The following is a 23969-nucleotide window of genomic DNA, read 5'->3' as shown; positions in this document are numbered from 1 at the left end:
TAGTTACAATAATAGGAAGAGTGGCAAATGCTAGAAGTGCACAGATCCTCCTATAGTTCCCACTGCATACTTAGTTTAATGTCAGGTTTACAACCACTGTTCTGTGGGTGAATCAACTATTAAACAAGAGTCAGAAATGGTCCACTGATCTTGTAAAGTAATCCCTCCGTTTATTTATTGGAGAATCTAGACAAAGAACCAAAACCTTTGGAAAAATCTTTAAAAAGTCAAAATATTAACAGTGTTAAGAGAAGCTAGGTTAAGAACTAGCTGTGACAGGATGCCAAGATTGGGGTTTAAAAGCCTACAGATAGTAACAAGAAGGGTAAACAGAGGAAACTAAAGCATTCTGTGGTATCATTCCTGAAATGATAACTTGTTGGTTCTCAGCACAGATGTAGACTGACCTGCTGAGTGTTTTCAGAATTTCTGCTTTTGTTCCAGATTTCCAGCACCTAGTTTTTTTTAAAATAAACTTTTTGATCAACACATGGAATGGAATTTCAGGTAAATTGGAGGCGAAAACTCGAAGCTTTTTTTTTTAAAGAAACAGTTGTGTGGATAACTAAATTATTTCTGGACCCATCACAAATGTCTGAACAACCTGTTGGGAGGCAGACCCCAACCGAGAGCAGTAGGTAATAGGGGATTACTTCAGATAAAAGGAAACCACCTGGACTATACTGCAAGAAAACAGTAAAACAGATAACCTGACTGAGTACTTGTTTGTTCAGATCTACTGAAAGTGGTAGGAGTATATTAAAAAACCACATCCCTTCACTCAAATAGATTTCTTAAGGCACAAATTCCTTCCTCAACAACCCCATCCTGGCAGAAAACAATAGGCTCACCAGCTGCGTGCTGTCTGGGGAAACTAGGTCAGGCACCAAGTTTGTGGGGACACATAGCAGCAGCCTATCCACGTACAAAGTGGCATCCCTGGTGAGGCAAGTACAGCCATTTGTACATGTACAGGAAACTTTGGTTTATCCGGAGGTTAACTGTCCGGAATGCTCGAGCCACCGGCAAAATTCAGGAGTCGGTTCAGTAAGTTTGTTTTCTTTTCATTGCTTCTTTTTCCACCAGTCAGGCTCTGCAAGGTCTAGCTAAAGCTGTTGCTTAGCTACAGAGACGCTTGCAAGCTACGGCCGACTGTTTAGAAGCTGTCAACAGGGTTTGTTGCTAGATACGGAGCTCAAAAGCTGCTGTATGTTTTAACATTAGCGCTGGTTTGTCCAGCAGTTTTGATGGGACGGCAACAGCTCGGTCCCGTCGGTGCCGGATATCACAAAGTTTCCTGTATATGAAGTAGCACAACCTTTTCTAAAAATTATACATGACTGCCTATGGTAGAATCCACCACAAAGGCACTTCACTTTGGTGATGCACCACCTAAATGCATATTATTTAAATCCAGAAGTTCTGCAATATGATGGTATTAAAAAAAAACACCTCTCACATAATATATTCACGCAAGTTTTAAAAAGCCACCTAGACAGAAAGGTAGTTTCTGATCTAAGGTGCACTGCAGCGGATTTCTAACACTTCCCATTTTGGCTGTGAACAGCAGAAGACAGACACAGGATTACAAGTAGTCAGGTTTTCAAAACAAAGTTATGAAGTTGCAAAAGCAGAGACCAGAATTCTGGAGAACAGTTAGGAATCAGGACGGTAGCATAGCGGTTATGTTACTGGACTAGTAACTCCAGATTATCCGGTAGATGGCAATTTAAATAAATCTGGAATAAAGCTAATAATGGTGACCATCTTCAGCCAGAAGCAGCAAGTGGATGATCCATATCAGCCTCCCAGAGGTCCGCACCACCACAGAAGCCAGTCTTAGAAACAGAAGATAGGAGCAGGAGTAGGCCATTCGGCCCCTCGAGCCTGCTCTGCCATTTAATGAGATCATGGCTGATCATCCAAATTCAGTACCATCCCTGCTTTCTCCCCATATCCCTTTAGCCTTAAGAAATATATCTTAACTCCTCCTTGAATATATTTAATGAATGAATTGGCCTCAACTGCCTTGTGTGGTAGGGAATTCCACAGGTTCACCACTCTCTGGGTGAAGAAATTCCTCATCAGTCCTAAAAGGCTTACCCCCTTATCTTTAGACTGTGACCCTTGGTTCTGGACTCCCCCCGCCATCGGGAACATCCTTCCTGCTTCTAGTCTGTCTAGTCCTGTTAGAATTTTATAAGTTTCAATGAGATCCCCTCATTCTTCTAAACTCCAGCGAATATAAGCCCAATCGACCCAATCTCTCCTCATACGTCATTCCTGCCATCCCAGGTATCAGTCTGGTGAATCTTCGCTGAACTCCCTCCATGGCAAGAACATCCTTCCTCAGATAAGGTGACCAAAACTGCACACAATACTCAAGGTGTGGTCTCACCAAGGCCCTGTACAACTGCAGCAAGACATCCTTGCTCCTGTACTCGAATCCTCTCACTATGAAGGCTATTATGCCATTTGCCTTCTTAACCGCCTGCTGCACCTGCATGCTTACCTTCAGCGACTGGTGCACAAGGACACCCAGGTCTGGTTGCACTTCCTCTTCTCCCAATCTATTGCCGTTCAGATAATAATCTGCCTTCCTGTTTTTGCCACCAAAGTGGATAACCTCTCATTTATCCACATTATACTGCATCTGCCCAATCACCCAACCTGTCCAAATCATACTGGAGTATCTCGGCATTCTCCTCACAACACACGCCCACCCAGTTTTGTGTCGTCTGCAAACTTGGCGATATTACATCTAGTTCCCTCGTCTAGATCATTAATATATAGTGAATAGCTGGGGTCCTAGCACCGATCCCTACGGTACCCCACTAGTCACTGCCTGCCACTCGGAAAAAGACCCGTTTATTCCAACTCTTTGCTTCCTGTCTGCCAACCAGTTCTCTATCCAAGACAGTACCTTGCCCCCAATCCCATGTGCCTTAACTTTACACGCTAATCTTTTATGCGGGACCTTATCGAAAGCCTTCTGAAAGTCCAAATACACCACATCCACTGGTTCTCCCTTATCCTACCAGTTACATCTTCAAAAAATTCCAGTAGATTAGTCGAGCACGATTTACCTTTTCTAAAATCCATGTCAACTTTGTCCGATCCTGTCAATGTTTTCCAAGTGCTCTGCTATTACATCTTTTATAGTGGACTCTAGCATTTTCCCCACTACCGAGGTCAGGCCTACCAGTCTATAATTCCCAGTTTTCTCTCTACCACCTTTTTAAATAGTGGGGTTACATTAGCTACCCTCCAAACCATGGGAACTGTGCCAGAGTCTATAGAATTTTGAAAGATGACCAGCAATGCAACTATTTCTAGGGCCACTTCTTTAAGTACCCTAGGATGTAGATTATCAGGCCCTGGGGATTTATCGGCCTTCAATCCCGTTAATTTCCCTACAATTACTGATTTCATTCAGTTCCTCCCTCTCATTAGACCCTATGATCCCCGACCTCTCTGGGAGGTTATTTGTGTCCTCCTTTGTGAAGACAGAACCAAAGTATGTATTTAATTGGTCAGCCATTTCTTTGTTCCCCATTATGAATTCCCCTGATTCTGACTGCAAGGGACCTACGCTTGACTTCACCAATCTTTTTCTCTTCACATATCTATAGAAGCTTTTAATCAGTTTTTATGTTCCCTGCAAGCTTACTCTCACTCTTATTTTCCCCCCTCTTAATTAATCCTTTTGTCCTCCTTTGCAGAATCCAAAACTGCTCCCAATCTTCAGGTTTGCTGCATATTCTGGCCAATTTATATGTCCTCTCTGGATCTTATGCTATCCCTAATTTCCCTCAGCCACGGTTGCGCCACCTTTGTTATTTTTACGCCAGACAGGGATGAACAAATTCTGCAGTTCATCCATGCGATCTTTAAATGTTTGCCAATTTGATTCACTCCAAGTGAAATCAAGAAACGCACTGGATACAGCAAAGGCTATGGGCCCCGACAACATCATGGCTGTCGTGCTGAAGACTTGTGCTCCAGAACTAGCCATGCCTCTAGCCAAGCTGTACTAGTACAGCTACAACACTGGCATCTATCAGACAATGTGGCAAACTGCCCAGGTATGTCCATTCCACAAAAAGCAGGACAAATCCAATCCAGCCAATTACCGCTCCAGCCAATTACCGCTCCATCAGTCCACTCTCAATCATCAGCAAAGTGATGGAAGGTGTCGTTGACAGTGCTATCAAGCAGCACTTACTCACCAAAAACTTGCTCACTAATGCCCAGTTCGGGTTCCGATTGGACCACTCGGCTCCAGACCGCATTACAGCCTTGGTCCAAACATGGACAAAGAGAGCTGAATTCCAGGAGGGGAGGAGAGAGTAACTGCCCTCGACATCAAGGCTGCATTTGACAAAGTGTGGCATCAAGGAGCCCTAGTAAAACTGAAGTCAATGGGAATCAAGGGGAAAACTCTACTGGCTGGAGTCATACCTAGCACAAAGGAAGATGGTTGTTGTGGTTGGAGGTCAATCATCACAGCCCCAGGACATTGCTGCCAGAGTTCCTCAGGGCAGTGTCCTAGGCCCAATCATCTTCAGCTGCTTCATCAATGACCTTCCCTCCATCATAAGGTCAGAAATGGGGATGTTCACTGATGATTGCAGTGTTCAGTGCCATTCGCAACTCCTTGGATAATGAAGCAGTCAATGCCTGCATACAGCAAGACCTGGACGACATTCAGGCTTGGGCTGATGTGTGGCGCAAATATTACTTGCCACTTAAGTGCAGGCAATGACTGTGGTAAACCACTGTTATACCTGCCTCTGTGTGTGTTTGTATTCCACTGTGTACATGTCTGTACATGCCTCGGCTGACTCCTCCCACGAGTCCAGGTATAAAGGTGACTGCTCCACAGTCCCTCTGTATTCTGGACTGGTCGACCACTCGAGGCACACCTTCATTCTCTTGTTAATAAAAGCCTGTTAGTTACTCGCTTAACCTCAGTCTTTTGAGTAATTGATAGCGCATCAATGACCATCTCCAACAAGCGAGCATCTAACCACCGCCTCTTGACATTCAACGGCATTACCATCGCCGAAACCCCCATCAATATCTTGGGGGGGGGGGGGGGGGGTCACCATTGAGCAGAAACTTAACTGGACCAGCCACAAATACTGTGGCAACAAGAGCAGGTCAGAGGCTGGATATTCTGCAGCGAGTGTCTCACCTCCTGACTCCCCAAAGCCTTTCCACCATCTACAAGGCACAAGTCAGGAGTGTGATGGAATATTCTCCGCTTGCCTGGATGAGTGCAGCTCCATCCAAGACAAAGCAGCCTGCTTGATTGGTGCCCCATCCACCACCTTAAACATTCACTCCCTCCACCACCAGCATACCGTGGCTGCAGGGTGTACCATCTACAAGATGCACTGCAGCAGTTCGAAAAAGGCTTCTTCCGCAGCACCTCCCAAACCTGCGATCTCTACCACCTAGACGGACAAGGGCAGCAGGCGCATGGGAACACCACCTCAAAATTCCCCTCCAAGTCACACACCACCCTGACTTGGAAGTATATCGCCATTCTTTCATAGTTGCCCAGCTGGGTGGGACCGCACTCGCCTGGTTTCATTCTTATCGAACCAGTTGTAGACAGAGAATCACCTGCAATGACTTCTCTTCCCACTCCCGTACAGTCCCACAAGAATCTATCTGTGCCCCCTCCTATTTCTCAATATACATATTGCCCTTCGGCGACATCATCCGAAAACAAAGTCAGGTTCCACATGTATGCGGACGACACCCAACTCTACTGCACCACCACCTTTCTCGACCCCTCCACGGTCTCTAAATTTGTCACACTGGTCGTCAGGCATCCAGTACTGGAGAAGCAGAAATTTCCTCCAACTAAATATTGGGAAGACCAAAGTCTTCGGTCCCTGCCACAAACTCTGTTCCCTGGCTGTTGATTCCATTCCTCTCCCTGGCAACTTTGAGGCTGAACTGGACTGTTCACAACCTCGGTGTTTTATTTGATTACATATCCACACCGTTGCCAAGACCGCCTACTTCCACCTCCGTAGCATATCCGCCCCTGCCTCAGCTCATCAGCAGCTGAAACCATCATCATGCCTTTGTTACCTCTAGACTCGACTATTCCAACACTCTCTTGGCCGGCCTCCCATCTTCCACCCTCCGTAAACTTGAGCTGATCCAAAACCAAGTCCCGTTCACCCATCACCCTTGTGCTCGCTGACCGACATTGGCTCCCGGTCTGGCAACACCTCCATTTTAAAATTCACATCCAGGTTTTCAAATCCCTCCATGGCCTCACCCCTTCCCATCTCAACTCCTCCAGCCCTACAACTCAGATCGCTGTGCTTCCCCAATTCTGGTCTCTTGCGCATCCCCGATTTTAAATCTCTCCACCATTGGCAGCTATGCTTTCAGCTGCCTAGGCTCCAAACTCAAATTCCTAAACCTCGCCGCCTCTCTACCTTCTCCTTTAAGATGCTCCTTAAAACCTACCTCTTTGACCAAGCTTTTGGTCATCTGCCCCAATATCTCCTTATGTGGCTCAAGTGTCAAATTTTGTTTGAGAACACTCCTGTGAAACACCTTAGCGCATTTTACTATGTTAAAAAGGTGCTAAATAAATTCCAGTTGTTGATGTTGAAATAAAAAACAGATAATGCTGGAAATACTCAGCAGGTCAGGCAGCACCTGTGGAGAGGGGAACAGAGTTATCGTTTCAGGTCAATGAATGATGAAAGGTTATCGACCTGAAACATTAACCCCATAAAAAACAAGCAGACTGCTTAAAGAGTGCAACAGATGCCGCTGAATCAGTGAAGGTATCTACAGCAGAGCTGAATTTTCATGGAGGTGCAATTATTGCTCCAAATTCAAATCACAGGCAAATTCACAGCACCAGCAACACCATTAGCAACTGCACACATACAAGATTTGCAGACATATTGTTGTTCCAAAGTAGTGTTCACAACTTTACATTACTGGCTGCAGACCTTACAAGCCTGTGGCGTATCTGTACAGGCCAATAATATTAACTGTTTTGCCTGGATAGGAAGAGAAACCGCTGCAAGGCAGTGCTTGGTGCCTCTGAAACATTATAGCAATGAAACATTAACAGAGCCTAGGTTAGTCTAATCAGTATGTCGGGTACCATATTTGCACAATGCTGCAAACTATTGTGGACCAAATCCCCTATCTTATTGAAACAAATTTATCAGAGCCAGTGCACGGTACAATGAAAGGGAGATTAAATTCCAAAGAAACAATGCACTAACAAATGCATGACTGTGTTTCACAGACCTAAATAAATCCCAAGCCTGTATATTACTGGTTGCAAACTAGAGTCTACAGTTAGACTGAATAATAGGTATGAATGAAAAACATTTTGGCTAATTTTTTTCCCCATTGAAGAAGCATGGTAAAGGTGAGGCCCTTGTGCAGGACACATGATGTATAAATGCATAAATTTAGTAAGGAAAGCAACGGCAAGTTAGGGTTTAAAAAAAACAGAAGACTGCAAGAGGAGGGAAAAACTGAGGCAGGTACAATTCTGAGTTTCAGGAAAATTAAACTAGAAGCCTGCCATACTGAAGTCTGAATTTCAACACAGCGGTGTTGAAGGGAAGAGGAGGAATATATTGTATGCCATATTTGGAATGGAGGAGAACACAGGAAGGAAAGGAGGAGCACTAGTCAGTTAGCAAGAGAACACTAGTCACAGTATTAGCAAGAAAAAACCAAGACGTCTTTATTAGAGGGTGAAGGCTAGCAAGGAATTGCCTATAAATATGAGACTTTTTTTTCCCCTTAGTCTGTCCAGATGCTAAAACATGTTCCCCATATATCAGAACAGTAAGTGAAGTCTTGGACAAACATGTATTTAAGATGTTGAGGGAAAATGTTTTTAGCATTAAAGAGAAATCTACGCTTCTTCGAGACAGCTTTAACAATCAAGATGCGATAGTGTCACTAAGTTGGTTATCAGTAGGCAGCAAGAACAATCACCTTCTGGGCCTAGATGCGTAAATGGGTATTTCAGCAATGTAACAGAGGGCAACCACGGAACTGTGCCTCAGCCGTCAGGAGATGGGAAAGATAATTGGGTGGGGTCGGGGAAAAGAACCACTAGGTGACTGGAGTAAAAAAGTGGGACAATAAGTAGTAATTTTTTTTATACTTCATCAGACAGGCTGCATTTATACTGTTTTTCTTGTGAAGCTAGAGTAGTACAGATTATCCCTGCAGATGTTCTCACACATCCTGCCAAGGTACACATCAGAAGCTTTCAAAACTGAATTAGTTTGAATCGATGATTTTTCACTGGTAAATGCATCTGGTCCTATTATAGTTACAGAGCCCAGAATAAAGTGTTAATCAACAGACACTCTCAACCCAATGACTACTCAGTGATATGGAAAATGTACTTACTGTGCACAGATCAGGTGGTCAAGAACAATACCTAGCCACCATTTCTGCTTAAATATTGTACTGCAAGGTGCAGTTGTTAGCTAACTGCAAGAGATAGAAACTTGTGTGTGCAATCAGTTGAACAATGCAAACTCAACATCCAGTGTTGATAAAACTGATAAAAAAGAGTTTGGTTTGGGCCACTGACATTCTCTTGGCAACAAAAACACTATTGCCAATATATTCAAGGCAAGAGACATTAATAAACCAACAAATCAAAAAGGTCAGTCTTGCACTCAAATGCTGAAACTCAAAAAAAAAAGTTTGTTTAATTTCATCACAACTGCATATGCTGAATCACCAACATGTGAATGGCCTACATTTAACCTTACTTCCCAACAGTTTATTTTTTCTAACTAAAATGCAATGCTACGTGGGTTTGCCAAGATAGAAAAGTCTCTAAAACATGAATGAGTAGAAATTAATCTTGTTTGGTGGTGCAAGATGAGCAGTATTGCATCTGCTGCTCAATATTCAGTTCCACGGACTTCATACGAACAGAAGTCCCTGGAGCCTGTCCCACCATTCAGCTGGATCATGCCTAATCTGTACTTCGACTCTATTTACCTGCCTTTGATCCATATCCCTTGATACTCTTACCTAACAAAAATCGATCAATCCCAGTCTTGAAAATTTCAATTGACCCAGCATCAACAGCTTTCCAGGAGAGAGAATTCAATTTTTCCCATTATCCTCATGTGAAAATTCGTATGTAAATCTTTTTTGCACTCTCCAGTGCCTCTAGATCAGTGGTTCTCAAACTCTTTTGGTTCCAAAGTCTAAATCATGAATATAAATTCTGAACATTGGTTCCAGCACTGATCCTTGTGGGGCCCCATTTTCATCGTCTGCTACCCTGAATAGCTACCTTTTACCCCTACTCTCGGCTTTGTTTTGAAGCCAGCTAGCTATCCATTCTGCTACGTCCCTTGGCTCCACGTGCTCAGACTTAATTAGTCTACAATGTGGCACCTTATCAAAGGCCTTTCGGAAATCTAGATAAATTACATCTACTGCATTACCCTAGTCTGCTCTCTGTTACCAAGAATTTAATGAGGTTGGTCAAGCAAGACCTTTTGAAATCCATGCCGACTCTTCATTATATTTTTGGTTTCTAAATGTTTTTCTATTTTCTCCTTTAGTAGGGATTCCATTATTTTCCTACCACCAATGTTAAGCTGACTAGTCTATAGTTCCCTGGACATGTTCTATCGCCCTTCTTAAATATAGGTATTATTACATTAGTTACCTGCCAGTCCACTGGCACTACATTATTTCTAACAAATTATTAAATATGCAATAGTGCCACCACTATCTCTTCCCGAGATTCTTTTAAAATGCACGGATGCAATCTATCCGGACCGGGGTTTTATCCTCTTTGAGCTTGATTAGTTTATTTAATATTTCTCCTCTTTTTATTATAAATGCAGTTATATCATTTCTAATATCATCTTAAGAACTAGGAGGAGTAGGCCATTTTGTGCCTTGAGCCTGCTCCGCCATTCAATAAGATCATGGCTGATCGGATCTTGACCTCAACTCCACTTTCCCATCCACTCCCCATAACCCTCGACTCCCCTTTAGCTCAAATATCTATCCCCGCCTTGAATATATTCAACGACAGCCTCCACAGCTCTCTGGGGTCGTGAATCTTTGGAATTCTGTTTCAAGAAGATCAACTCTCATTCATCTAAACTCCAATGAGTATCGGCCTAACCTGCTCAACTTTTCTTCATAAGACAACCGCTTCATCTCCAGAATCAACCTCGTGAACCTTCTCTGAACTGCCTCCAATGCAAGTAGATCCTTCCTTAAATGAGACCAAAACTGCACGACGTACTCCAGATGTGGTCTCCAGTGCCTTGTACAGTTGTAGCAAGACTTCCCTACTTTTATACTCCAGCCCCCTTGCATTAAGGGCCAACATTCCATTTGCCTTCCTAATTACTTGCATGCTAACTTTTTGTGTTTCATGTACGAGGACCCCCCAGATCCCTCTGTACCGCAGAATTTTGTAGTCTCTCGCCATTTAAATAATATAAATTTGCTTTTTTATTCTTCCTACCAAAGTGGATAACTTCATTTTCCCACATTATACTCCATCTGCCAAATTTTTTCCCCCACTCACTTAACCTATCTATATCCCTTTGCAGACTCTGTCCTTCTCACAGCTTGCTTTCCCATCTATCTTTGTATCATCAGCAAATTTGGCTACAGTACACTCAGTCCCTTCATCCAAGTCATTAATATAGATTGTAAATAGTGGAGGCCCCAGCACTGATCTGTGGCACCCCACTAGTTACATCTTCTGATGTCGTCATGTCCACCTGATCCGTCTCCCTGGTAAGTACTGAAGCAAAGTAATTATTTAATATTTCTGCCATTGCTCTGATTTTATCCTGTTCATCCCTTCATGACCCGATTCCCATCCCAACCTTCCTTTATTTTTTAAATTTATGTGCCTGTAGAATATTTTATTATGTTTCATGTTCCTTGATAATTTAATTGCATAGTTCCTCTTTGCCATCCTGATTTTTTTTTTTTTTTTACTTCTCTCATCTTTGTATTCTCCCTTGTCATGCTCTCCCCTGCTGTCCATGTACTTAATATATGCCTCTTTCCTTAACCTCAATTTTTCCCTTATGTCTTTATTCATCCATGGTGTCTCATTAGTGTTTAGTTTGTTCTTTTTTTTTTAAAAAGCAGAATATATTTTTCCTGGACTCTGTTGGACAGTTTTAAATGTTTCCCATTGCTGTTCTACATCATTGTTTGCCAATATTGTTGTCCATTTTATTTTCCCCAAGTTGTATTCTCAGCCCTTCAAAAATCAGCTTTTCTCCAATGTATTACTCTGATTTTCATCATACTTATGCCCTTCATTGCCTGGATGCTTCCTCTACTATGTATGTCTGTATTATTCCAATTTGTATTTCTTTGTTCCAAAGTGAATAACCTCAGTGATCTCCATCTGCCAGTTTTGCCCTCTGATTTAATGGGCCGATTTCTTTTTAAAGTTAGTTTATGGGACGTGGGCGTCGCTGGCAAGGCCAGCATTTATTGTCCATCCCTGGAGAAGGTGGTGGTGAGCCACCTTCTTGAACCACTGCAGTCCGTTTGGTGAAGGTACTCACCTAACCTACCGGGAAACTGACAGGATTGGGTGCAACGCTGGTTTTACACCCTGTCCAATTTTACCCCTTTTGAAAGGCAATGGAGTGTAATATTGGACAGGGTGTAAAACTAGTGTTCCACCCGATCCCATGGGTTTCCAGCTGGCGTGTTGGTTTAAATTAATCCCAATGCCCCTTTGTAACTTCCTGCTCCCATCTACACAATTTACTATGCCTCCTACAAACGTGGAAATACAAGGTCATTTATATACACATGGTGAAAATATGAGGCACCAGAACAGATGCCTGGGGAACACCACTTGTCACATTCTGACAACAGAGTACATCCCCTTTATCCCCACTATCTCCTACCTCACAACCAATTGCCAACCCCATCTACATCTCAGATTCTGTGCATAACCTTATCAAATGCCTTCTGGAAGTCTTGATAGCCAACACACTCCCCTGTCCACTATGTTAGTGACCTCCTCAAAATTCAACTACATTAGTCAGACATGAGCTACCATTCACAAATCCATGCTGGCTCTCCATGATCACCTCATACTTGTCCAAATACTCCAGCCTTCATAGATTCCAGTAGCTTCCCCAAACTGACAGGTCTGTAGTTTCTGGTTTTCTTCTTCCCTCCTTTCTTAACTAATGGAGGGCCATTTGCAATTTTCCAATCAAAAGACAATTTCCAAATCTAGAGCACTATGTTAAATTAAGACCAACACATCTGCCATTTTCCCCATCTGTTTCCTTTAATACCCTAGGGTGGAAGCCATCTCAAGTCCCATTATTTTCTCCATTACCATTTTCTCACATATTAAATCCAGTAAGTTCCTCCCATTGACATTTTTAGGTTCCCTTGTACAGCTGGCATTTTATCCTCTTTGTGAAAACATAAGAAGTACAGGTATTCATTTAACAAGTCTGCAATTTCATACAGATGAAAAATTAGTCAGGAAAAGACCTACTGGTAAACCCAGCCTGTCCAATACAATTGTGATGCTCTATGCATCATAATACTTCCCACTCCACCATGTAATCCCCGGGAGATAATTTTAAAAAAAAGATAAAACCCAAAGCCATTTGCCGGGGGGGGGGGGGGGGGGGGGGGGAAACATCGGGATCTTGAAAATTCCTCTCTGGACCCCGCCCCCCGGCGATCAAAATTATTCCACAAGTTAACGTTAAAATACCTAGCTCTTGTACGAGATGATCTCCTGCCCAACCAGAGGCTGGTCCAGCTCTTGTTTGAAGAAATTCAGCAAATCAGCATTCACCGCACAAGCCGGCAAACTGTTCCATTAGGTCCACTATTCTCTGGAACAAGAAAAGCCGAACATCTAACCTAGTTCTGACCATAACTCGAGTGCGACCCCTGGTCGTCTTCGGTTGAAACAATTTGTCTACAGAAACACAATCCCTCTTAATCAAATCATCCCCAAGTCTACGCTTCTCTGAACCTATTGGGATAACCTACAGCTTTAAACTGGGAATTAAACTTGTGGCCATCCTCTGCACCTTGTCAAAAGAATAATCACCAAACATGTGAAGAAGCCAAAACTGAACACTATATTTTAACTGAAGCCCAACAAGGATCTTGTACAAGGAGAAAATGGTATGCTTTGTTTTATAGTTTATTGTCCTGTAAATACACTAGCACCCTATTTGCTCTAGTTATATCTTTATTGCACTGGTCATGAATCTTTAGAGATTTATGCACTGAACACAGAACAGTAGCACAGTGGTTATGTTACAGGACTAGTAATCCAGAGGCCTGGGCTAATAATCCAGCAACATGTGCGCAAATCCCACAATTGCAATTGCAGATTTTAAATTCAGTTAATTAAATAATTCTGGAATAAAAAGCTAACATCAGTAATCAGCTCAAAGAATACAATCAAATCACTAAGACAGCACCTTGTTTTTTAAAAGCTATGTTCGGTGTCCCAGATATGCCTTCTCTGTCTAAGTAGTCATATAGGGCCTCCCTAATGATTCCCTCAAGCATTTTCCCTATTCCCAACATCAAGTTAAGGGGCTTAGTTACCGGATCTGCCATAGTCCCCTTATTAATTGGAATGTTAGCCTCCTTACAGTCCAAGGGAACAGACTCAGACGAGCTAGAGTTTCGCATAGCACCTGTCCAATCTCGCGGGTAGCGATCATGAGACCTACCTATTTTGAGGTTCCTAATTCTTTCTAAAACAATATGTTCATCTATTTTAATATTAACTTAACTGCTAAAAACATTTAATTCTGTCAGTCGAGCATCATCTTCAAGAGTAACGACTGATGCAAAGTACTCGTTTAGTACCTCCACCATATCCCAAGAGTCCTTTCTAACCCGTCATTTAATGACCCAATACAGTTTGACAGTCCTGCCTTTTCGCACAGCTGAAAAAGCTTTTCCCATTGCTACCAGTTGTCTACGATCCTCTTTTCTATTAACCTTTTAAACAACTAATGTTGCTGATCAAGTAAAAGAAACTGTTCCCAGTACCCATCTTTATTTTCTTGTTCATCATGTGCTCTCAATTTTAAAAATATTTTTGGTTACTTTTTTTATTTCATCATTTATAATATCACCTGCTTCTGTCTTTGATGGGCCCACATATCCCCTTACCACTCAATATATTTATAAAAAGCTTTTACTTTTAGCTTGGATATTCCTTGCAAAAAAATTTCACTCCTTTTTTGTACCTCATTACTTCCTTTGTATCCCTTTGTTGCTTTTTATAGTGGAGTCTGCTGGATTTCCACTTTTCCTTGCATTTGTGCAAGCCTTTTCTTTTAGCCTAATACAGTCTGCTACCTCGTTTGTTGACCATGGTAGCTTAACTGCACTGTACTGGTTTTGTATTGTACCAAACACTTCTTTGAATACTTCCCACTGCTCGTCTGTAGGTTTATGCATTAACAGCTCAGCCCAGTTTGCTGCGATCAATTTATTTCTCATCCCTCCAAACTTTGCTGTACTTAATTTAAAACCTTGGCTTGTGACTCTCACTTCTCCCTCTCAAACCCAAGATCAAATTCAGCCCACTATCTGCAAGATGTTCCATTACAGTCAGATTGTTAACTAATTCTCGTTAGTTACTCACTTAAATCTAGTTTGGCCTTACCCATCATCAGTTCCAGAAAACATTCTTGAAATTGAGTAGTTCTGCTTCTCCGAGACACTGAAAATTTAAATCTCCCATTATAACCACATTGTTTCTGCTACATGCTTCCACGATCTTTGTGTTTATACATTTCTCCTCCACACCCTTCCCCAACTAAATCACTTACTGTCAGGAGGTCTGTAGATAACTCCCACTGAAATCTTGCTTCCTTTAATAACAACCGAAAATGCTGGAAATACTCAGCGGGCCAGGCAGTATCCGTGGAGAGAGAAACAGAGTTAACGTTTCAGGTCTGGGACCCTTGATCAGAACTTCATCTGATGAAGGGTCCCAGACCTGAAAGGTTAACTCTGTTTCTCTCTCCACGGATGCTGCCTGGCCTGCTGAGTATTTCCAGCATTTTCTGTTGTTATTTCAGATTTCCAGCATCTGCAGTATTTTGCTATTGTCTTGCATCCTTTACCTTGGTTTAGTTCTACTCATACGGTTTACACTACCTGTTGACTCTTATTGAAGTCCTTTCCACTGCTGTAATCACTCTTTTAATCAATATTGAAACAGAACACAAGGCAGGGTGTAGAACAGGTGCCCAGGACGAATTTCGACCCGCAAGTCTTCCAGTAAAGCACAAATATTCCTGGTTTAAAAGAAATTGTAAACTTACTATCTGTAATTAGAATTTGAAACCTCAATGATAATTCCATATTTTTAAACTTAACAACCACCAATTCATAAGTGTAAATCCCGATGAGTATTCAACCTTCCGCAACACTTTGTTTTGCATGCCACTGCCAGAGTTTGCCACTTTTTCAGGATGTTAAATTAACATACCGTGGAAAACTGTTGATGAAAAAGAGTTAGTGCTAAAAAAACAAATATGCCACAAAAACCTCAATATAAAAATGGCAGATTAATGATGTCATTAGCAATGTGATATAAATAAACAAAAATATACCAGCCCCAAGATTTTTTAATAAATGCAGGTGAAGTCAAGTGATGGATTTACGAAGATGCAGTCCAAGTTTCTGGGGATTCCGAAGCCACCTTCTGCTTGATACACAACACATAAGCAAACTAAATAACTGGTACATAGTTTGAATTTTATTAAATTATCTATTGGAGTGACACCCTCAAATTGAGGGCAAATTGGAAAATCATATAATGTCCTAGACATGGGAAGATGAAACTTATCTGTCAAAGGACATCATGTAGCTATCATACCAGCTAGTGTTTTTTCAAAAAATTTGATGACATAACAGGGTACAAAAAAAAGTCTTGGTCAGAGGTGGAAACTATATAATTTGAACTTTTAATTTAAGACATCAGCCTTGGCTCACTGGTAGTAACCTTCTGACTCTGAGGGGAGTGTGTGGGGTTCAAGCCACACTCCAGAGACTTGAGCACATAATGCGACTGCACTGTCAAGAGGTGCCGTCTTTCTGATGAGATGTTAAACCAATGCCTGTCCTCTTGGGTAAACGTGAAAGATTCCGTGGCACAGTTCAAAGAGCAGGGGAGCTCTCCCGGTGTCCTGACAATATATATCCCTTAACCAACAACACAAACAGGTTGTCTGAACATTATCACCTTGCTGTTTGTGAAAGCTTGTTGTGTGCATATTAACTGCCCACATTTCTGACATTACAATTAGTATTTCATTGGCTGTAAGGTACTTTGGGGCATCCTGAGAGCATGAAAGCCGCTATAGAAATGCCATGGAAAGGCCATCGACCTGAAACTCGGTTTCTCTTGCCAGCATTTTCTGGTTTTATATTATATAAATGCAAGTCTTTCAATTTCAAATCACTGCACTTTAATTTTTGAAATATAGTTATTTGACTATGAAGTGCAGCAGTAGCTTTTTTAATTTCCTCCTCCTTGATTCTCCAATATAAGACGACACAATCGCCACACAAGGTGCCTTGTTGCCGCCTGCCAGCTCAGGTGATCTGCTTACCTTTGAAAACACGAGCTCCCAGGCGGAGGCGGGAAACCTACTGATTGACCCTTTATCGCGCCGTTCCCCCGCAACCACCAATTAGAGAGTGAAGCACCGTGCGGTGGGCGGGGCTTGCATTTGATTGACAATTTGAGCTCGGGCTTGCTGCGCCTTTAATTTTGCCCCAACAATCGACGGCGGTTAAACACGGTTGGAGGCGGGACTCGGGCCAAACGGATTGGCGGCTGGCATTTGATTGACGTTTTACTCGACCAGTCAGAGCTCTATTTTGTAAAATCAACAACTTGTATTGATAGCAAAAATCAAAACAAGTCCACGCACACTCGCGCGGACGACTCCTTCAAATTAAAAAACTTTTAAAAAAGTAGCATTTTAAATATTGAATACATGCTTTTTGTTGTCAATAAAACGGAAAGCTTACCCGACCCAATTTGTTTTAAAAGCTCACCAGCTGGAAGTCGGGCTGGGCCCGAGGCCTCGGGCTTTGGTGCACAGTTGCGCCGCCCGTTGAGAGCAAGCAGCTAATAGGGCTGCGTTTACCCGCAAATCTGCGCTTGCTGACAGCTAATGTTAGAAGCTGCTTCAACGGACTCGATTGCTATAATTGGGAATGACACCCTCCCAAAAAAAAAAGCCCACCACAGATTTGCAGATGGGGGCAACAGGTTAGATGGAGATGTTGGGAATCTGAATCCACTAAACTGGCAGCAAGGGAGGGTGCGGCTTGTGCTGCCTTCGAGCTATCGTACCCCATGGCTCCTCATTGCTTCCCCTCGAGGCTACTTTCAAAATGGGAACTGAACCGTTGCTTGTTTGAAAGAGATAAATGAGAGAGGGAACCCTTCTCGAATTATCACAGGCTCCCAATGTAATTTCCGTGCGCCACATTTTTCGCAATTGTGAACAGACCCCGCTGAGGGGAAAAAGGAGGTTCAGTTTACCCCCCCCGATATCGTCAGCTAAACCTTCTGGAGAAGAGGATGATCAGCATCCCATCTTTCCAAGGATAGTAAGACCAACCCTCCCTCTTGCTCAAGTTGCATTCTTGAGAAAGAGCTGGCTATGGGAGAGCAAGAGGAGGAGACGACGAAGATAAACCATACAAAGACCTGGAGAGAATCATAGAATGGTTACAGCACAGGAGGCCGCCATTCAGCCCGTCGAGCCTGTGCCGTCTCTCTGCAAGAGCACTTCGGCTAGTCCTACTCCCCCGCCCTTTCCCTGTAGCCCTGCAATTTTTTTTCCTTCAGGTACTTATCCAATTTCCTTTTGAAAGCCACGATTAAGTCGGTCTCCACCACCCTTTCAGGCAGTGCAGACCAGATCCTAACCACTCGCTACGTTACTTTTTTTCCTCATATCGCCTTTAGTTAATTTTCCAATCACCTTAAATCTGTGTCCTCTGGTTCTCGACCCTTCCGCCAATGGGAACAGTTTCTCTCTATCTACTCTGTCCAGTTCCCTCATGATTTTGAGCACCTCTATCATGGAGGGAAAAGAACATCCCGAACCCACTCTCCAACACTCCCAAGTTTAATATTCTCAACAAAAATACATTACACTATGTTCTGATTTCAGATTTCCAGCACTGGCGATTTTATTCTGAAGAGTTTTCATTTTAATTACATCAACATAATACACAATAAAAGATAAGATGGTGACGCCAACTGCACCTCAACAAGTCAACCCACTCCCTGTTGTGGGTGGTGGTTGGCAGTGCATTGCAAGCAATCCAATGGGGAAGATAGGAGGGGTTCAAATAACATCTGAAGCTGTAACAGCTAAACTCCAGTGGATTAGAACTCTATCCAAACCTTAAAGATGAATCACCATGTAGTGTACTCGCAGTCATCTAGCTTTCGTTTTTGGAAAAAAAATACCAGCTGTTCACCATTTCTCCAACTGTTGTTTGGCCACATAAGCACAATTGTATTGGGTTCTTTTGAGTTGTTATTTACATCTAAATTACGCCTGGGATTAATGATTTACAGGGAATAAACTGCTGAGTGGCACCTGTAACACTAACTGGCGTGCCCTAGTAACTCTCAGGAGGTCTATTTTGTTTACACAACAGACATAAATTAGTTAATGTTTTGTAGATTTGGATATTTTATTTTAAATACAAGTGGTTTATCACCTTTTTGGGGCGCACTCACTGTTGGAGCAACAGGTGGTGAAAGCCACGTCGTATTTACGGTCTTTAAAAAAAATAATTACATTTACAGGTATTGTTGCATAATGCAGAATGTTCTACTTGGGGGTGGGAGGTCAACAACCAGAAATCGGGAATAAAACATTTTCGTATTGTATAAAACGGGAAGATGAGACGGTAGGCTATCTAAACTTAGTACATACAGTAAATATAGTTGAATCCATCAAGAACGCTGCGAAGAGAACTAACTTTACAAAGACGAGGATGTCAACTGACGAGGCTTTCCATGTGGTTGCAACTCCAAGATACAGAGACAAGCAGTGGAATAGTTATATTTTATTCCCAATCTTTTACAGTTTCTAAATATTACCATGCTAGCCCCTTGAGACCTCAGGAGAATAAGTATCTCATCTGTTGCACTCGACAGAAGTTATACAATTCAATACACTTTAATGATTTTAACAAAATAATCAGTGCTTTATTTCAAAATCGTCTACACAAAAATAAATCAAAATTGACACGACACGTTGAAACAAGCCCTGTCAAAACAAAAAGACAAAACTGTTTAAAACTTACCTCGAATTAAAGAAATATCTCGCAGTTAGCGAAGCTTGTTGGGTAATCACAGCCCCTTTGTTTTTTAAAAAAAAATGATCTTTTAAAGTTCAGCACTTTCTTTCCGTATATTTTTCTCGTCGTACTGTTTTGATATGAGCGGATGTAGGAGGTTTTATAAAGCCTCCAGTTACAGCCCTGCCCACTTTTTTTCATCTTACAGACACGTGTTTTTTATTAGAAAGAAAAAACACTTAATTTAAAGCTGTTACTTTGCAAACAAAAGGACATTTATTTATTTACAAAGTCAACGTTTTGAAAAAATAAAATGAAAAAAGACAAGGAACAAATCTACGAAAAATGCATTTTTAAACTGTCAATTTTTAAAAAAAATCTGGAGCTAGTTGCAATGGCGTATGTGCTGCCGAGCACATCCACGTACTTGGGCAATTAAGGCTGTTAGGAGGCAAAAAAAAATCAAAACAAATTTTCATCGTCTCAACCTAGAAAGAATTACTCTCAGATTACAGCAGCCACTACGTGATTACGTGCATACACACCATAACATTACACCAGCAGACAGGATGATGCAATTTAGAACAGATAAGGAGTAAATCCTAGGACGATTATTCAGTGAACCTATCACGTGTGTTTATCTCGCATACAAGAAAACCTTTAGCACACAATGAGAGAGGCAGTTACTTCGCAAATACGGAGTTCTTGCATTGAAGTGTTGTTACGAGGTCCAAAAAACTCCCTCGTTTCGGATGTGTGTAGCTGTATAAGATGGATATTTCTACCCATCTCCCCTTTCAGATTTGAGAAGGTTTGTCACCACTTAAAAATACTTTACAGCACAGCAACAGCCATTCAGCCCAACTGGTCTATACTGGTGTTTGTACTCCGCACGATCCTCCTCCCTCATTCTAATTACCTCTTCCTATCCGTTTCCCTCTATTCCCTTCTCCCTAATGTATGTATCAAGCCTCCCCTTAAATGAATCAATGTTCTCTGTTAAATCCGTGAATCTTGATGTATGGTGTCCTTCAATAAATCGGCAGAGACTGCAGAGGAACAATCAACAGGTGTTTACTAGATGAGGGTTCCTCTAAAACTAAACAGTACAGATCCCTACTCAGGGTTTATATACAGGTGTGGTCACTGCCGGTACTACAGTATACAGGAGCTGTAAAAAGTAGTTCTCCCCTTCGGTACATACGCAACAATTCCTCCCCTTTTAGATTAACAATACCATAACATTCATTTAACAGTTAACACTTTTAACATGCAACATTAACTGAAAATAGTCCATTTATAAATTCAGTCTTTGGGGCGGCTTCCTGATCCTTTCTGGATAGCGCCTTTCCTGAGTGTCTTGCTCTTGGTGCGGAGGCAATTCTGGCCCCCTGTCGTCAGTTGGTTCATCAGCTTCCGATGCTACTGTTCCTGGGGTATGTCGGGTTCATCACCAGGTACGCGAGACATGGGGTTGACTCGTTCCTGTGACTCTAGGATCTGGTCAAAATGGCGTCTCACAATGTTCTCCCCAACATCCACTATGTACATTAGTGGCCCCTGCCGTGTGCATATCGTTCCTGGTTGCCATTTCTCTGTTCGGTAGTCGCGGGCCAAGACTGGTTGCCCTACATTGAAGCTCCTTGTCGGCTTCTCATTGATGTGCTGGAATTGCTTATTCTCAACATCTTTTCGTACATTTGGTCTGAGCAAATCCAGACGAGATCTCAACCTTCGGTTAAAGAACATCATGGCCGGGGTCTGGTTGGTGACTGCATGTGTCGCATTTCTGTAGGCTAACAGGAAATGGTCCACCTTGTGCTGCAGTGGAATGTCATCATCGCACATGGCCCTTACTGCTTTCTTAAAGGTTTGTATGAACCTCTCAGCCAATCCATTTGTGGCTGGATGATACGGGGCGGATGTGTAATGCTTTACCCCATTCCTCTTCATAAATCTTCGAAACTCCTCGGACACAAACTGTGGTCCGCTATCAGAGCAAATCTGCTCTGGCAAGCCGTTCCTGGCAAATATGGTCCGTAGGACTGCAATAGTTTTCTCCGTGGTGGTGGAGGACATTTTGATCACCTCAGGCCATTTCGAGTGCGCATCCACGGCTATTAAAAACATTGAGTCCATGAATGGACCAGCAAAATCAATATGCACCCGTTGCCATGGAGATGAGGGCCACTCCCATGGGTGTAGAGGGGCATGTGGTGGTGCATTTTGGACCTTCTGGCATCCTGAGCAGCTCTTTGTCAGGTCCTCGATTTGCTGATCGATCCCCGGCCACCACATATAAGCCCTAGCAAGGCTTTTCATTTTCACCCCTCCCAGATGGCCTTCCTGAAGCTCATTGAGCACTCTCTCCCTTAACTTGGGTGGAATTACCACTCGGGATCCACACATCAAGGTCCCCATGCATACTGACAGCTGTTCTCTTCTGGATGAGAATGCAGGCAACAGTGAGTTGACATGTGTTGGCCATCCATTCACCGTCAAGTCATATACCCGAGACAGTGTCGGGTCATTTCGGGTCTCCTTCTCTATATCAGCGTTAGTTACAGGCAAGCGTTCAATTATAGTCGAATGAAATATTTTGACAGGGTCCACTGCTGGCGCTTCCTCCGCAGTAGGCAGTGGCAGGCGTGATAGCCCATCAGCGTTTCCATGCTGTTTCGTGCCCTTATACTCGATTTCATATTGGTTCGCCCCTAGAAAAAGGGACCATCTTTGTAGCCGTTGCGCAGTCATCACCGGAATGCCTTTCTTTGGATTAAAGATGGAGATGAGTGGTTGGTGGTCAGTCAGCAAGGTGAACTTCTGCCCGTGCAGATAGTGGTTGAACTTTTTCACTCCCCACACTAGGCTGAGGGTCTCCCTGTCAATCTGGGCGTAGTTACGCTCGGCTGAGGTTAGTGATTGTGACGCAAAGGCTATTGGCCTCTCTGAGCCGTCCGAGAATTTGTGCGACAGCACCGCTCCAATGCCATAGGGTGATGCATCACACGCCAACCTAATTGGTAGTGCTGGGTTGAAATGAGCCAACACCTCTTTTGATGTGATCAATTCTTTGCTCTTCTGGAAAGCTCGTTTACATTCATCATTCCACTTCCATGGTACCCCCGTTTGCAGTAGGGTGTTCAGTGGGTGTAGTACGGTAGACAAATTTGGCAAGAACTTATGGTAGTAGTTCACCAGCCCGAGGAACGACCTCAGTTGTGACACATTTTCCGGTGCTGGAGCCTTGACTACTGCCTCAATCTTTTCAGGGGACTTATGTAACCCCTCTTCATCAATAACGTGGCCACAATACGAGATCCGCTTCTGGAAAAACTCGCATTTGTGGCAATTAGTTCGGAGCCCATATTTCTTCAATCTAGTGAGCACCTGCTCCAGGTTGGCGAGGTGATCACTGTCATTTTTGCCTGTGACCAGGGTGTCATCCAAATAACACTGGGTCCCTGGAATCCCTTGCAGGACTTGATCCATTGCCCTTTGCCAAATAGCCGGAGCTGATGCTACCCCGAACACCAGCCGGTTGTATTGGTAGAGACCTTTATGAGTGTTGATCGTGAGGTACTGTTTCAAGGCTTCTTCTACCTCCATTTGCAGGTACGCCTGGGCCAGATCAATCTTAGTGAAGCATTTCCCTCCAGATAGCGAGGCGAAAATATCTTCAATCCGCGGAAGCGGATATTGTACTGTGTGAAGGGCTGGGTTCACTGTCACCTTAAAGTCCCCACAGATGCGAACCTTCTTTGGTTCCCCAGGCATATTACTCAATGACCTCTTCATTACAGGAACGATGGGTGTAGCCCACTCGCTCCAGTCCACTTTGGACAGTACTCCTGAACGTTCCAAACCTTCCAGCTCTGCTTCGACGGCTGGGCGGATCGCATAGGGCACCGGTCTGGCCTTTAAAAACTTTCGGCTTGCATTTTCCTCTATTTTGATCGTCGCTGTTATGCCTTTTAGTGTTCCGAGTTCCTCCTGGAACACTTCTTGTGCGTCAGTTAGCATTTTTGACAGTTGTCCAGGTGTGACGTCGTCATCCTTTTTGGCATCTACAGTCAGTGCTTGTATGGAATGCCAATCTAGCTGTATCTTCCAGATCCATTCACGTCCTAGTAGTGGTGGTCCTCCCTCTGGCAATACATATAGGTCCATTTTTGGTGTTTCCTTGCCGTTATATATAACGTTCACCCTTATTTTTCCTTTGGGGTAGACTTTTTGCCCCGTGTACATCTTCAAGACGATCTCTGTATCTCTCAAGGGTATATGTGAGAATAGCCGCTTGTAGTCCCTTCGGTTTATGACTGTTAGGGCTGATCCTGTGTCCAATTCCATTTTCACTTAGACTCCGGCTATCTTGAGCGTGACCCAGATAGTTTGGTGATCCTCCGTTTTGATCACATTATGTAGTTTCAGACAACCCAGCTCCTAGCTTCCGGAGCCTGTATCCCTTTTCTGTTCGTCTGAACTACTCTCCGTCACCTTATGCACCTTCTTGTACTTCTCCTGTGGAGATTTCTTGCTGCTGGTTTTCTTTTCCAACCTGCAGACTCTTGCTA

The 23969-nt window shown here is 43.0% G+C and overlaps 1 protein-coding gene across 5 annotated transcripts in view; it reads right to left on the bottom strand.

Annotated features, from left to right (window-relative positions):
• LOC147114643 (protein NDRG1-like) overlaps window positions 1-19542 on the bottom strand; it is a 97295-nt gene extending 77753 nt beyond the window's left edge. For 2 of the 5 annotated variants that reach the window (XM_085992474.1, XM_085992479.1), the window contains exons 1-3: window positions 19402-19542; window positions 15211-15350; window positions 12785-12908 (exon numbers count right to left, since the gene is read on the bottom strand). The gene's annotated coding sequence lies outside the window, so the exon portion shown is untranslated. Of the gene's footprint in view, window positions 1-12784; window positions 12909-15210; window positions 15351-18487; window positions 18510-19401 lie in introns of those variants that run through there. The other 3 variants (XM_085992475.1, XM_085992476.1, XM_085992477.1) reach the window with 3 other exon arrangements.
• Between the last annotated feature and the right edge of the window lie 4427 nt (window positions 19543-23969).

The sequence above is a fragment of the Somniosus microcephalus genome, chromosome 7 (assembly GCF_052327205.1).
Source record: "Somniosus microcephalus isolate GS21.2 chromosome 7, FLI_Smic_1.0, whole genome shotgun sequence".
NCBI classification, from domain to species: domain Eukaryota; kingdom Metazoa; phylum Chordata; class Chondrichthyes; order Squaliformes; family Somniosidae; genus Somniosus; species Somniosus microcephalus.
The sequence above is the reverse complement of the archived record's forward strand: the minus strand, read 5'-3'. Positions and strand labels throughout refer to the sequence as shown.